This window comes from Capsicum annuum, chromosome 1 (genome assembly GCF_002878395.1).
Source record: "Capsicum annuum cultivar UCD-10X-F1 chromosome 1, UCD10Xv1.1, whole genome shotgun sequence".
NCBI classification, from domain to species: domain Eukaryota; kingdom Viridiplantae; phylum Streptophyta; class Magnoliopsida; order Solanales; family Solanaceae; genus Capsicum; species Capsicum annuum.
In genome coordinates, this window is record NC_061111.1 from 8430249 (window position 1) to 8446102 (window position 15854).

At 33.0% G+C, this 15854-nt stretch overlaps 1 long non-coding RNA gene across 2 annotated transcripts; it reads right to left on the reverse strand.

Moving 5' to 3' along the window:
- Positions 1-274: 274 nt before the first annotated feature.
- LOC107852604 lies at positions 275-7533 on the reverse strand. 2 transcript variants are annotated; one of them, XR_001669499.2, is made up of 9 exons: positions 7115-7533; positions 6308-6379; positions 5916-5985; positions 5618-5698; positions 4083-4336; positions 3809-3973; positions 1562-3682; positions 1391-1440; positions 275-621 (listed from the first exon to the last, which is right to left on the reverse strand). It is a non-coding gene; the product is annotated as an uncharacterized LOC107852604 (long non-coding RNA). The 2 variants fall into 2 exon arrangements; XR_001669498.2 differs by having other exon boundaries at positions 6253-6379.
- Positions 7534-15854: the final 8321 nt, after the last annotated feature.

A 15854-nucleotide genomic window follows, 5' to 3' on the forward strand; every position in this document is an offset into this window, starting at 1 on the left:
TCAAATCCAAGCATTTATATAAGTCATATCCGCACACCCATTTTTTTAGTTACTATTCAGCATGCTTTGTTATGATTTCACATCTGTTACTTCTTTCTTTGGATTGCATTGATTTGTTTTTCCTCATCTATCGGAAACAGCCGTTCTACCTCTAAGCTAGGGGTAAGGTTTATATACACTCTACGCTCCCCGGTCATAGTCATTCATGAATGTTACTTTTAGTTTTTCTTGAAAAAAAAAAAAACTAAACCTCTTTGCTAAAATTCCAGCAAGATGTGTGTCCCCTAAAAGTAAAAATGCTGAATTTACCCCCATGGACTATTATCAAGTAGCTGTACAGGCAAATATGATACAAAATCTACGTTCAGATTCATTTTCATCGATGAAAATATTAGCGTGCTATTTGGAACTACAAATGTAATAAGTTTGATTTCAGATTTCAACCTAGCCATGTCTTTTTGTCACCGGCGGAAACAAAATTGAGCTGAAACATGTTCCACTAATTCCAAAATCCAAGCAGCTTCGCGACTACTTCAGCACTTTCGCTTACATTTTGTGCGTTAAGAGGATCTGACCAGAGTATACTCGCAAGCTAGTAGTCCTTCGAGCAAAGTGTGTGATCTAAAGCGGGAAACAAAATGGGGTTCAGCTCCAAAATTACATGTATTGGTTTTAATAGGAAGAAACAGATATGCAAGTGCAAAAAGGCTTACCTGTCTTTACATCATCAACGGATTTGCCTCATTTTACTTTTATTTTTAGTCCTAATAAATTATGCTAAAATCTTTTGCAGTTTGGCAATCTTGTGAAGTAGTTCAACCACATAATGCCCCAAGTCTTGAATGAATATATCCATAACCTCCCGTATTATCTCTTATATAATTTTATCCATCATTGGGTGATTATATTATAAAAGCAGGATTGCTCAAATTTGAACTGAAAAATGACACTCTCCACCTTACCATCTTTGTCACAAGTAGGAGTCAGAAATAGCATTTGTAACTAATATTTCTCTGCAATAGTTTACTAAAGGGTCAAATTGGAAAGAACTTGCTAAATTGAAAGATCTTAAAAATACTCTTCTTATTTCAATTATATTTTTTTTCCCTAACCATGGTGTCCGGACTGAATCTACCAGATACTTCTAACCCCAACCAACACAGATACTGATTAACTTTCTAACAAGATTTAAACTGATGAAAAGAAATCACCTTGTGTTCTTGTACCAAATGTGTTTTTAAATCATTGTTGATCCAGAACTTTTGTGGTTAAGACTGAAACACTATTTTCCCAAATAACAGTGAAGATTGAGACTTCTATGGATAATAATAAAGCATTCTGAAGGATGACATGCAACAACTAAACTTCATGAATACACACAAAAAATTACCTGAGAGTTACCATAATTCATTCTTGTGAGAATGAGCCTTGATGTGCAAGCTGTAAAAAAATGATGAAGTAGCAGATTAATGGATGTTGTACTTTAAAAAAAAAATCGTTAGGCAATTTGAGACGCCAAACAAGACAAAAGAGAGAAAAAGCTGAGAGCACGAAAGAGTACCTGTGAGTTCGGACCAGGTTGCATCTCATCTCTTTTAGAAGATCCATCAGCAGCCTTTGCCGTTCCCTTTGAGTCACCCTACCAAATGAATCAGTTGCTCCCACAGCAAATGAAAAGAACGAAATGGAAATGATAACAAAGACATTGTCTTAGAAATTCACTCACCTCTATCTGCAATAATCTATATATCCATCAGGCATTCCACCCCAACCACAAAGAAAAATCCATCAATTTATGTTCCATTACAAGAGGACAAGGAGAAAGCTGAATCAGAAACATACTGGACATTACCTTTGCGTACCGATCATTCAGATAGATCGGGGTAAACTAATGAGCTCAGATATTAATGAACTCTATAGAAGAGTTATCTTTCGGAACAATATCCTTATCGATCTATTAACAACAAGTAGATATAGCATAAGTATAGCATGAGTGGACGGTAAATTAAAATTAACGTAGACTTGCAGGAAATTTCTTTAGTCAATTTCTAATGGAACTTCTAAAGCACACACCTCAATAACGCTATCCTTGTGAATTGAACAAACTTAAAAGTACAACCAGCTTTCACAGTAAATACATCAAACAACAATTTTCCTATTCATCAGTTACACAGACAACAATTTTCCTATTCATCAGTCATACAGCTAAATAATCCTATACTACAGAAATATAAAAATAAGATTGTTATACAAATCCATCTGTATAAGATATATTTCTTGGACTCTTTAAAAATATTAGCGGGTGCATATCGGATTCTCTTGAAGTAGTGCTTTTTTTGGAGAATCCCATACGGGTTTGGCATCTCGGAAGTAATGAGTCCATACTACTTAGGAATATAGTATTTTGAGATTTGTATCTCAATGTACAAGTAAGTGTCAGATGTAAATAATCTCCAGCTTCTCAGTATCGTAATTAATGTATTAAAGGACAAATTATAAAATATCTGCCTAAATCTGGTGAGCTAAAAGAATCAGACGTTACCACTACCTCATGACTATTTCACCTCAAACAGTAGCATACATTCTTCTATTTTTTCTTTAAGGCATACATTAATTTTTTTTTCTTCACATACATTAAACATTCTTCTTCTTGAGAGCAACAGAAATCATTTTAAAGTTGATCATTCTCGGTCACTAAACAACAGTAGAAACATGAGCTATCACAGTCAGCCCCTTAATGATATTGTCTGTTTTGGGCCTCGGCCTGCACGGATTTAAAACACATCATTAGAATCTAACGCTTGCTTTCTTATATACCTAGCATCTCTTCCGTGTTTGTCGATTGTGGGATTTGCCTAGGGTTGTTACATGAATCTAGTGGAATGCGGAACCTATTAGTTAAAGCTAAGATAAACAAACAAAAGACATAGGACATAGTCACGGTATTTGGATGAAGAGCATTGCAACATGCCACTGGGATGGACAGTTTTGCTGGAACATTGAAGCATTTCAGTCAGAGATAATTAATAAGACAATTGGGATATCTTGGGGCCTTTGAGGGATGGGTGGTGGCAGAAGAAAGATTTGAGCGAGGGCAAAGAAAGACGTATATCATACCAAACATAACAGAAGCAACAGCAACACCACGTACAAATCCAGTATACCCACGAAAAATATATTGAAGTTGTTTCTACAAATCAGACAAATAAAATTGCATGTAAACTAACCTTATATCACAGCTGATAAACTGGCAAAAATGAATCTTGTTATAAGTATTCTTGGGCCAAAATGTTCTACATGTATCACACCAACTAATTAAATTACATTTCCAACAAACACCATATTATTTGCGATGATAAAAGACCAACTGAAACAGCTAAGATGCTAATTAGCTCCAGATTTTTAGGCAAAACACAGCCAGTGATGAACACAGTTCAAATACATGCTTGCATTTTAAAAGATAATACCATCCATTAATTTTCTATCATTCCAACAATTCATATGATAAAGATGGACCAGCTTTAAAAAGTTGTTGTTGCGATCACTTTTTATTTAATGGTTACGTCCAGAATCTACGATGGACCTCCAAATGAAGTTGGTTATTCATGTGACTGTAGGAAACTGCTTTGACTGACTTCAGGAAAATCATCCTTAATGTACAGAAGTGCAGCAGATATTACCCCTGCAGCCAAGTATAAAATTTGTGAGATAATTTAATCATAGTAAGGTTAGATAATTGATAATATAAGATGCGTAAACAAATAGAGATTCCTAATATTGCAACTTCAAAGTCAAAAAAACTAAATACCAAAGGCATGACATGAGGCGTTAGACGAAATTCATCATTCAGTAACAACACATTGCTAGCACCAAATTGCTTATGTCCGCCAATACTTCTTAGCGTTGTCGTTACATTAGAACTTTATGGTAGCCTCCAGCTCCAGATTTACTCTGCTGTGGTATGGTATATCACCTAATGTACAACACCATATTTACTTTTCAGTTACATGTTGTCTCCTGCAAGCTTAGAACTTCGCCTATATAACCAGGCTCCCAGTTTTTTCAATCTCATTTGGCATTACCTCTACTTTATTTCCAGAAGAAGCAAGCTCAGCTGCACGTTCTTTTATCGCACTTTGCCTTACCTTTTCCGTACTTCTAGAAGACACGACCGCAGCTGCACGTTCTTCGTTCCCATTTGGCCTTACCTCTTCCATACTTCCAGAAGACTTGAGCACACCTGCACGCTCTTTGTTCCCATTTGGCCTTGCCTCTTCCGTACTTCCAGAAGAAGAGGGCTCAGATACAGGACTACTTCGAATGAGCAACGAACAATCTGTAATTAGAAGAGAGTAGGAGTGTGATGTCAAATGGAATGAAATGGATTCGCGTCAAAATAATCTAACTAAAGTTAATTGCAATATAAATCAGTAAACCTTGCATTGTCCTGCAATTCCTCATCTTTGGTAAGATCACATAGGCTCTCAAGTTGAATCGTTCTACCACTCTTAATTCTTTGCATAAAAGCAGCAAAAGACAACACAGAAATCACCAATCAACATTTCGAAAAATTGCAATGCCTATGGACTTCACAAAAATATAGTTGGTCATGCCTTGAAATAGAAAGGAAATTATAGGCAAATATCCTATTCCATGCTACTACCAAATTGTGTTGATACTCTTTCTCCACGTTCCTCAGGCCCACTTGTGGGATTACATTGGGTATGTTATTGTTGTACTGTTTCTCCACTTTCATCTCTGGTTGCAAGTAGTAAGTTTCTATTCATATCTAGTATTTTGAAGGCTTCCCTAGGAGTTATGTAAAGGGTTCAAAAACCGCACACAAGTACCCATGTATGAGAAGGGTTGTCTAAGAATGCAGCCCAAATCAGACAATGAATTCTGTCGAGGGCTTAATATGGGTGAGCGTCTGATAGCGAACAAGTACCGCGAGGGGAAGAAAGAACTTTGAAAAGAGGGTCAAAGAGTTCCTGAAATTGTCATGAGGAAAGCGGATGAGGGCTAGCAATGTAGAATGGTTATGAGCCGATCGACTCAGGGCGTGGGACAACTTGGATTTGGAGGATCATTCGGCAACCATGCAAAAGAGAATTGCTACACTCTAAGCACATTATATTATACACCATGTGTAAGTATTCGACTATATTTCCATGCTATCTATTTGACATAAAAGAAAGGACTCCTTCCCAAAAATTTCATAGCCTCAAGAACAGAGTTCATAGAAGTACGCGTACCCATCTCGAAGCTATTTTGTGATGCTCAAATATGGTTAAGCATCAAGCATTGCAGATATGATAATCACAAAGTATTTCTTTTTTAACTCTTTTTCACGAAGATGTCTAATAATACGATTAGTAGTAAACAACAAAGGCGTGACAGTTTTTCACTTCCTCGGTGCCTTAGGATGTTGCTTGATCGTCACCTCACCAGTCACAGGTTCACTGAGATTGCGTAACGTATGAGCCCCCATATAGTAAAGAGATAAACAGAGATATAGATATAGGGCACAAGAAAGAAATCTAAAAAACATAAACTATGAGAAGCAATCACACAAAATAAATCTAGCAAAATCAATAGCCTAAGTTGAGATATGTACCAAGAGAAAGCTGCAGAATCAGAGTAGCAACTGTGATCCAACTACATATTCAGCATCTGCAACTACCATCCTTTCCTGAAGCTGTAAAATGAGCAATTGATGATCATACATCACGTCCAAGATTAAAATTTATTAATGAAATCTTTACTTCAAGCTCTAAAGGGCACATATAAGTTGGTTACACATAGTTAATATAATTCTGAAATACAAAATTTGCCCATAAATTTACTTTAAATTAATGTCAAGAAGCAAACATGTCAAACATGAACTGCTCCTTGGCTCGTAGAACAATACTTACAGCTTCATAGTGTCTTTCTGTTCAAGTGCAAGTAGTCTGCATCTTCAGAGACATGTGTATTTGACCTTGCCTGCATTAAATGTTGTAAGTTGCAAAATAGAAGGTTTACATTGCAAGAAGATAAACAGTAAATGAAGTTATTTAATTGCAAGCTAATAGTAATTATCCAAATGTAAATACATCAATTCTAAGAAAGAAATTTTTTAATTTTTGTTAGCACAAGATTAATATACAACATTTTAGTAGTAAAACAAACATTAGCTGCAAACAACTATCAAAATTTAAATGCACATAAGAAATATTCAAAAGTATCTTTTAAGATAAATGGGTGTTTCACCTTCTCTATAGTTCCTCCCAGGAAACAGAGTATTTAAGAACAAGTGAGAGCTTACTTATAACCATATCCAGACAACACCTCAGCAGGTTCTCCTTTTGTTACAGCATCAACATGCTCATTCTCAAATCTGTTAGGATGGATTTAACTTGTTAAGCCAGCGAAAGCAAATTTATCTTTCAAACTTAATTTCTAACTAATGTAAACAACTATAATTCCAGCAGATCTTTCCATTGTAACCTTATTGTGCATCCTAAAAATCTACATCTGCAGTACATAGGTTGAACCCCATGCTTACCGTCAGGGCTCTTAAGTTTGGTGTGCATGTCTATATAACATTTCTCTATTATCATACACGATGCTGGATGCATTGACAAACACCCAAGTAGGCACACAATAAGAAATTTAACACTTTTAGCTTTACCGAGTCATGAAAATCAATACATAAGAACATAATAAATGCGACAAATAGTTTCTGGTTGAAGACAATATTTTTTTAGTTCAAATTGAATGCCCATGCTAAAACATGTTTGTACATATAACTGGGGACAGGAGAAAATTTACGTCGTGTTCACATAACAACTGCACATTTAGGGATTTGGTAGCTAGTTAGAACTACACAATTATTAGTTATTCTGGTATTAGCTATTCCATCTTTTTCCCTAGATGAGATAATACATCAAATGACCCCCAGCCCTAAGGCTTTACACCAAAAATTCTAACCTAAACAATTTTTTTAAAAAAAAGAGCAGAAAACAATATTTATCTTCCATGCAATAAAATAAAATTAGCAAACACTATATCAAACAATGAAGAAAAAATTAAACGTTGTACAAAAATTCAATCATATTATATGTTATTATACCAGAAATGCTAAGAGATATGCTTAAGAGCAATTTTTTTTCCAGATCTGAGGTAATAATACAATTATAATGCAAATGAAAATGAGAAATTTGGGGATTAACAGCCTGTTTGGATGGTGGTTTCCCGGTATGATATGGTTATCATGGGAACCATGTTTGTTTCCATGGTTTTCTAAAAATGGTGGTATGGTATGTTACTATTCTATGGTATGATAACCATGGAATGAAGCAATTTATTGAACCATCAAATTGGTGGTGTGCCATGGTTTTCATTTTTCTTTTTCAACTATACCTTTATATAATTTTCTTTAATCCTATTTTATCCTTATCAACAAAATACATGCTAAGATTATGCATTTGTTAACAAGATCGAAGATTGCAAGAATGCATTTGTTAACAAGATCGAAGATTGTAAGACTTCCTGTTAGCAATATAAAAATTCAAAGAGTGAGAAAAATGATCACAATTATTTAGTAGTAGTAGTTTTTAATGCCAATAAAAACTCAATTCGATCAAAAAAAATTAAAAATTGAAATGGAGGGAAACAGAGTGAATGCACAAAAAGCATATACATGGGAAGTGATTTTTGAACTCTAAGATACATACATGTATACCAATTGTTTTATTGATTGGGAAGTACTTCCCGATTGCATTAGTTTGCGTTCGTCAAACCTTTGTTTAGCAAATACCCTTGTGAATTTGGCGTCTTAAAAGGATTATCGGGTAGCTACGAGAAGCATCAAGAAAGAAAGACAACTGGTTACGCTAGCACTGATATGGATAAAAGAGTTGATATCTCAAATGTATTACAATTAGGGGCATTTTAGTAAATTTACCTGTTACCATACCGTACCATACCATCAAACCAAACAAAAAATCTATTATTAAACCGCAGTGAACGATACAGTCCATCCAAACATGGTACTGTACCATACCATACTATACCATACCATACTACACCATACCATACATTATGAAACCATAGCAAACCACCATCCAAACGGGCGGTAAGGAGAAGAAATTTACTTCTTCCCATGGCGATTCAATGTAGGCGGTGTTACGACAATTAATCTCCCACTTTGGCGGTGTTACGACAATTAATCTCCCACTTTGTCTATACAGAGAGTGATATGTGAATCTAAAAAATAGATCCAAATTAGAGTGACTTTCAAAATTTAGCCCCATAATTCTCCTAATGGATAACAACTCAATATTTATATCTTTTCATTTTTTTTTTAATTTTACTTTGATTTTTCTTTTTTCTTTTTTTTTTTATTTTTAATTTTCTCAACCCTTACTTTTTTTTCCTCTCAACTTCTTTTTTTTATTTTTTATTTTATATTATTTTTATTTTTTATTTTTTCTTTCTTTTTATTTTTTCTCTACCCTTATTTTTTTCTTTACACCTTTCAACATCTACTTTTATAAAAAATACTTTTTTTTTTCTTTGATTTTTATTATTATTTAAAAAAAATGTTCTCGATCTTTATTTTTATTTAATCTTTCTTTTTTTTATCAACCTTTATTTTTTTATTATTCTCTCTCAACCTCTACATTTTCTTCGATTTTTATTTTTTTGATATTTTTCTTTATTTTCTTCTTTTTTCGCAATTTTTATTATTTTTGTTCTTTTCTTCGATTTCTTCCATTCAAGCTATATCTCCTGAGTAAGAGTTGACACAATCACATTATAAAGGTAAGATTTACGACTTTCAAACAATAAGCTATGTTTCATGGGCAAGAGTTGACACTACTACATTGTAGAGGCAAGGCTTATGACTTTCAAACAACAAGTTATGTTTCATGGAAAATAGTTGACACTACCACATTGTATTTCAATTTATGAGATGTTCTACAACTATTGCCTTAGAGGTAAGACTTAGCTTAAGAACTTTCAAGCAACAAATTATGCCTCACGGGCAAGAGTTGACTCTACCACCTTATTTTTTTATTTATGAGATGTTCTACAACTATTGCTTTAGAGGCAAGACTTAGCTCAAGAACTTTCAAACAACAAATTATGCCCCACGGACAAGAGTTGACTCTATCACGTTATATTTTCATTTATGAGATGTTCTACAACTATTGCCTTAGAGGCAAGACTTAGCTCAAGTACTTTCAAACAACAAATTATGCTCCACGGGCAAGAGTTGACTCTACCCCATTATGTTTTCATTTATGAGATGTTCTACAACTATTGCCTTAGAGGCAAGACTTAGCTCAAGGACTTTCAAACTACAAATTTTGCCCCACGGGCAAGAGTTGACTCTACCACGTTATATTTCATTTATGAGATGTTCTACAATTATTGCATTAGAGGCAAGACTTGTCTCAAGGACTTCCAAACAATAAATTATGCCCCACGAACAAGAGTTGACTCTATCACGTTATATTATCATTTATGAGATGTTCTACAACTATTGCCTTAGAGGCAAAACTTGGCTTAAGGACTTTCAAACTACAAATTATGCCCCGCGAGCAAGAATTGACTTTACCACATTATGTTTTCATTTATGAGATGTTCAACAACTATTGCCTTAGAGTCAAAACTTGACTCAAGGACTTTCAAATTACAAATTATGCCCCACGGACAAGAGTTAACTCTACCACGTTATATTTTCATTTATGAGATGTTCTGCAACTATTGCATTAGAGGCAAGACTTGGCTTAAGGACTTTCAAACTACAAATTATTTCCCATGGGCAAGAGTTAACTCTACCATGTTATATTTTCATTTATGAGATGTTCTACAACTATTGCCTTAGAGGCAAGACTTGGCTCAAGGACTTTCAAACTACAAATTATGCCCTACGGGCAAGAGTTGACTTTACCACGTTATGTTTTCATTTATGAGATGTTCTACAACTATTGCCTTAGAGGAAAGACTTAATTAGCTCAAGGACTTTCAAACTACAAATTATGCCCCACGGGCAAAAGTTGACTCTATCATGTTATGTTTTCATTTATGAGATGTTCTACAACTATTGCCTTAGAGGCAAGGCTTAGCTCAAGGACTTTCAAACTACAAATTATGTCCTACGGGCAAAAGATAACACTACCACGTTATGTCTTTATTTATAGAATGTTCTACAACTCTTGTCTTAGAGGCAAGACTAAGTTCAAGGACTTTCAAATAATAAATTATGCCCTACGGGCAAGAGTTGACACTACCACGTTATGTCTTCATTTATGGGATGTTCTACAACTCTTGCCTTAGAGGCAAGACTTTGCTCAAGGACTTTCAAATAATAAATTATGTCTCACGGGCAAGAGTTGACACTACCACTTATGTCTTTATTTATGAGATATTCTACAACTCTCGCCTTAGAGACACGACTTATCTCAAGAATTTTCAAAGAACTTCGTAACAACAATTCATGCCCTTAAATTTGCTTTGATGTAAAAAAAAAAATTCTTTGTGGATTATCCAATTTTTTATTTATTAGCAAAATATAATAGAAGTTGAGAAAACAGAAAAAAGCGATCAAACAAAATAAAGAAATAAAAAAAAAGATTGAAAAAAAAAAAAGAAAAGAAAAAACATAAAGATCAAGAAAAAAGCGAAGAATTTAAAAAATTGAGAAAAATAAAAATGAGAGGAAAAATTAAAATAAAGTTTGAAAAAAAATGAGGGAAAAAGGAGAACTAAAAAAAGAAAAAAGCGATCAAACAAAATAGAGAAATAAAAAAAAAAGAGTGAGAAAAAAAGGAAAGAAAAAATAAAGATTAAGAAAAAATCGAAGAATTAAAAAAATTAAAAAAATAAAAAATGAGAGGAAAAAATAAAAATAAAGTTTGTGAAAAATGAGGAAAAAAAAGAGAACTGATAAAAACCAAAAATAAAAGAAAAATAAAGGTTAAAGACAAATGAATTAAAAAAAGAAAAAAAAATAGATAATGCTTGAGAAAAAAGAAAACAGAAAAAAATAAAGTTTGAAACAAATGAATTAAAACATGAAAATAAAATTAAAGGAAAAAAATAAAAAGTGAAAATAATAAAATTAAAGAAAAAATTAAAAATTAAAAATAATAAAAAATAGAATAATAAATTAAAGAAAAAATAAAAAGTGAAAATAATAAAAAATAAAATTTGAGAGACAATAAGTATGGAAAGTTTTAAAAATATATTTGAGATGTAGAGGGGTAAAATGGTACTTGTACTATACTTAAAAGGTAAAGAAGGTTATTTTTTAAAGACATTTCTTATTGGAGTCAAATATCTAAAGTCGGCATGCAATTTCCTGATAAAGAAATGGACTTGGGCCTAACTCAACCTCAACGTCAATTGATATGATAAAGAAATGGACCTTAAGCCTAACCCAACCTCAAAAGATAGCTCATGGGGAGCTCATGAAGGGAGGATTGCTCAAGACCATATAAAGAGATCAAGGACCCTTTAACCCATCGATGTGGGACTCCAACACCCCCCGCACGCCCAGGACTGGACATCTGGAGTGTGGACAATATAAGACGGGGGCCCAACATCGGAAACAAATGAATTGGGTGCGCCTGGCTCTAATACCATGATAAAGAAATAGACCTTGGGCCTAACTTAACCATAAAAGCTAGCTCATGAGAGGAGAATTGCCCAAGACCATATAAGGAAACCAAGGACCCTTTAACCTACCGATGTGGGACTCCAACAGAGAGAATAAGAAAAATACCTAAACTTGAGATTCTTTTTTTTTTTTTTTTCTGTTTGACGGATTATCCAAAGAAATGGATTGTTCTTGAGCCATGGAAATAGATAATTTTTATTAGTGTGAATTAACTGTTTTGCCCTTGGTCATTCCTTCACTCCTTTCTAGCTCAACCCTTGTATCTAGGACAAAATGTGAAGAAGAAAGTGTAGCATAATCAAAGTAACTGCTCTTGCTGAATTAGATGGTTTTAGAGTAGAATAAGAGAATTATGAGTATTGATGAATCTTTTTGTATCTTCTGTTATAGAATAAAATATGAAGGATATGACGAAAACAAGATGGATAATAACGACAACAACAATGAAATTAGCCAATGAAATTGGGCAATTTGAAGAGAACTAAAAGAGAATTAATCAAAAATTTAAGATAAACACTGACCTTAAATTGCAGAGAGAAGACCAAAGCTCTCATGAACACTTCAAAAGATGACGAAGAAATAGAGGGTTTCAGAATAATCTCGAGGGCAGTAGATATTTTATTGATATTCAATAGTTGCCTATATATTTGAGCTTAATAACGGAATTATCATTGGTCGTTTCTTCTTTCACATTTCTATATAAAGAAAGATATATAATATATAATAATAATCTTTCGTGTGATAGACTTGGGTAAATTTTACTGATTGTCACAATAACTTTCAGTTTTTTACCATAAAAGCTACTCCCCTCCCTCCATTTTTAATATGCTACCTTACTTTTTATTAATCAATTTAATTAAGTTTTAAAGTTTAATCAGAATAAATTAATTTAATTTATTAAAATTTAGATATTCAAAAATTTTATAAAAAATGGTGTAAGTTATAATTTTTCTTTTTAAAACTTAATTAAGAAATATATTTTAAAATATTAATTAAAAATTATATAATAGATCTGTAATGGTGGTATCAGAGCCTAGGTACTTTCATGGTCATTATATAATTGTCTAAACTATTCAGCATAGATATGAAATTTTCTAATGATGAAAATGGAATATGTGAGTACTAAGAGTACTCGACTTGATAAGGTAGATATACCTCAAAATCTCGACTTGTTAAACAAATGGACTATTCTAAAAGTTGATATAAAAATCATTTATGATTATGGTTTTAAAGTTTTTTCTAAACAAATGATAAAGACAACTGAATAGTCTTTAACATTAAATTTGTAAGAACAAACGATTCGTTTATTAAATAAGCGAGATATTGATTTGCATAAGAATCATTATAATTTTATGCATATTGAATTTGTTCAAATTGCTTTTAAGCCTTTAACTCTTAAAGGGTTACCGGAGATATTTTTAGTAGCTCTTAGAGATGCTAAAAATCTGAATTTCAAACAGTCTCTAATAGGTTCGATTGAATCCACTACGGCCTATGGTCCAGTTTATTTCAACTCAACCAAATTTATAATTATCCTTAACTGATATAAATATACTTGATGCTTTGACATTAAATGTGAAAACACACTGTTATAATTATGCGCCTGGATCTGAACTTATTTGTCTGTCATAGAGGATTTATTATAGGTTGTTATCTACTTTAAATCCTCGATGTAAGTTATAAGATACATCTGATCAGACTATATTAGTCAAAACTAATTTTGCAAGATTAAGGTCACCACTAGAAGACCTATTAAATAGGATGAAATTGAATTCTCATCTACTTGGACCTTAAATTCAGTTATATCCCCGAGTCAGGTTACTAATGACTTGACAAATAGCGAATTGTTGCATATTACTCGAAATTCGGATGGTAGAGTTTGTATTTAATTTGATGAAAAGTCTATTGTTTATAACAGGCATTCATTTTCTCTATGCCTAGATTATTACCTGTTATGCATCATATTTCTCCTATAGAACTATTATATGATCCAGCTAGAAGTCGTGCAGCCTCCTTGCTTGCGATTGACTCTGCTTCTACATGATTTGTGAAAAAAGTTAAAGTCAATCCTTGAACAAATATTATTCAAGATAATAATAATAATATCTCTGATAGGGATATTCCTACTGCTTCTGAAATGAATTTTGATCCAAACGATATTTAATGATTTCACACCAAATCAATTTTAGTCCTGGATTTCAGGCACATCGCTATATTAAAAAAAGGAATTTTTTGATAAAAATGAAGCTACTTTAGAACTTGATTTTTTGAAACTTACAGTCCTGATAAGTTAAATAATATTTCTCAAGAATTTTATGAAATGTGTGCATTACATAATCAAATTATGTGTTTTGTTCCTTAATTTATAACCACTTATTTGCCTTTATATGTTAAGGTATTAGAACATTCATATCAAGATGGAAGTGGTAATATAGTTAAAACTGTTTACCCTCCCCGAGCACCTTTTATATTGCCTAATAATATTAGTATTACTTTTTCTGCATTTCAAAAATTCATTGATAATGAGGTTGCTCAGGTAACTGTAGTAGAAATTAATAACTTGATTTCTCAAAAATAATTTTTTGAGTTTATATGTAAAAGATTTAGGAGAACACATCTCTTCTCTTGATAAAGAACTCGATTAGTTAATTGATGTAATTATAAAACTGAGTATTAGTCCACAATCTACTGAAATTGCCTCTTCTTCGGGAAGTAAAACAGAAGTTTTGATGACTAAAATCAGTATTCAAAGGCCCCCTGATATTCAGGGATTTCAAATCAGATCGCCTTTAAACTGTTTAGAACAACTTCTTGATAAAAAGCTTTCTGATTTAAATATTAGACCTATTGATTTGTCTAATGCTTTCGTTGATAAAATAGAATACACTCTTACTTCTGATTTGAAAAATCAGAGCTTAATAAGCTCAGAAGAATGATTAGAAAACAATCGGGTAAAAATCCCAGGTATGCTGATTTTCCCCGTATACAAACTTATTACTATCCGCGACCCACTCCTCATGATGTTTTGATAGAGGAAAAGTATTGAAATCAGACTAATACGTCTTATAGCAGAGATGATATTTATGAATGAAACCTAGATGGCTTAACTGAGAGGCAATTAATAATCCTCGTACACCACATTATGATGTATGTCACAGTGTGTAGAGCCACTAGTGATAAGAACACAGATAAAGTTATCAGTAAAATAATAGTTGTTGGTTTTACTGGCTAACTTCGTAGATAGTGGGATAATTTTATGACCCTTGATCAGCGAAACTCAATTTTTAATGTTGTAGCCACTGCTCCAGGGGTTGATAACCTAGGAAGAGCCCTAGCTGGAAATAGGGAAGATGTTGTTTATACACTTATTCTTAGAATTTTAGAACACTTTAATGGTAGATTCACCAATCAGTATGAAATATTCGAACTCTCTTGAATGGGCTTAGATTTAAGACCCTAGGAGAATTTAGGTAGTATAAAGATACTTTTCTAAGTCAGGTCATGGAATTACTAAAAAATTGATATGAGCACTGAAAGACTAAGTTTATAGACGGGCTTCTTTCACTATTTGCTGAAAGAGTGCGAAAAACTCTTAGAGGTCCCTATGGTGAAATTCCTTGGAGAAATTACACCTATGGTCACTTGATAGCAGCATGTACAAATGAAGGATTGAACTTGTGTAATGAGTTAAAGCTATCTAGACAGTTTAAGATTGATAAGCTTAAAGAAAAATCTCAGATATGAGACTTTTGTGCTCAATTTGGAATTTCCGAACCAGCTTTGACTTCTAAGAAGAAAAGTCATAGGTATTCTAGAAATGATCAACCTTATAGAAAAAAGAGATCTAGATATAGATCCAAGGAAGAACGTGAGGCTAGGAAAACCTATCGTAAGTCTACTAGATTTACGAAAAATAGGTCTAAACGAGATCTTGCCAAAATTAAGTGTTACAGATATGGTAATTTTGGACATGTTTCTCCAAACTGTAAGCTTCAAAAGCTTAAATCCTTAGGTCTTGCTAAAGAATTCTATGATCAGGTTTATAGGTTGTTATACATCTGAGGATCCAAATCGGATTATAATTCTGAATCTGAATCAGGAAATGAAGTTGATTTACTTGATTTGTCTAATAGTGACAATGATATGATTGTTATGATTGTCAAGGTGATACATGCACTTATGG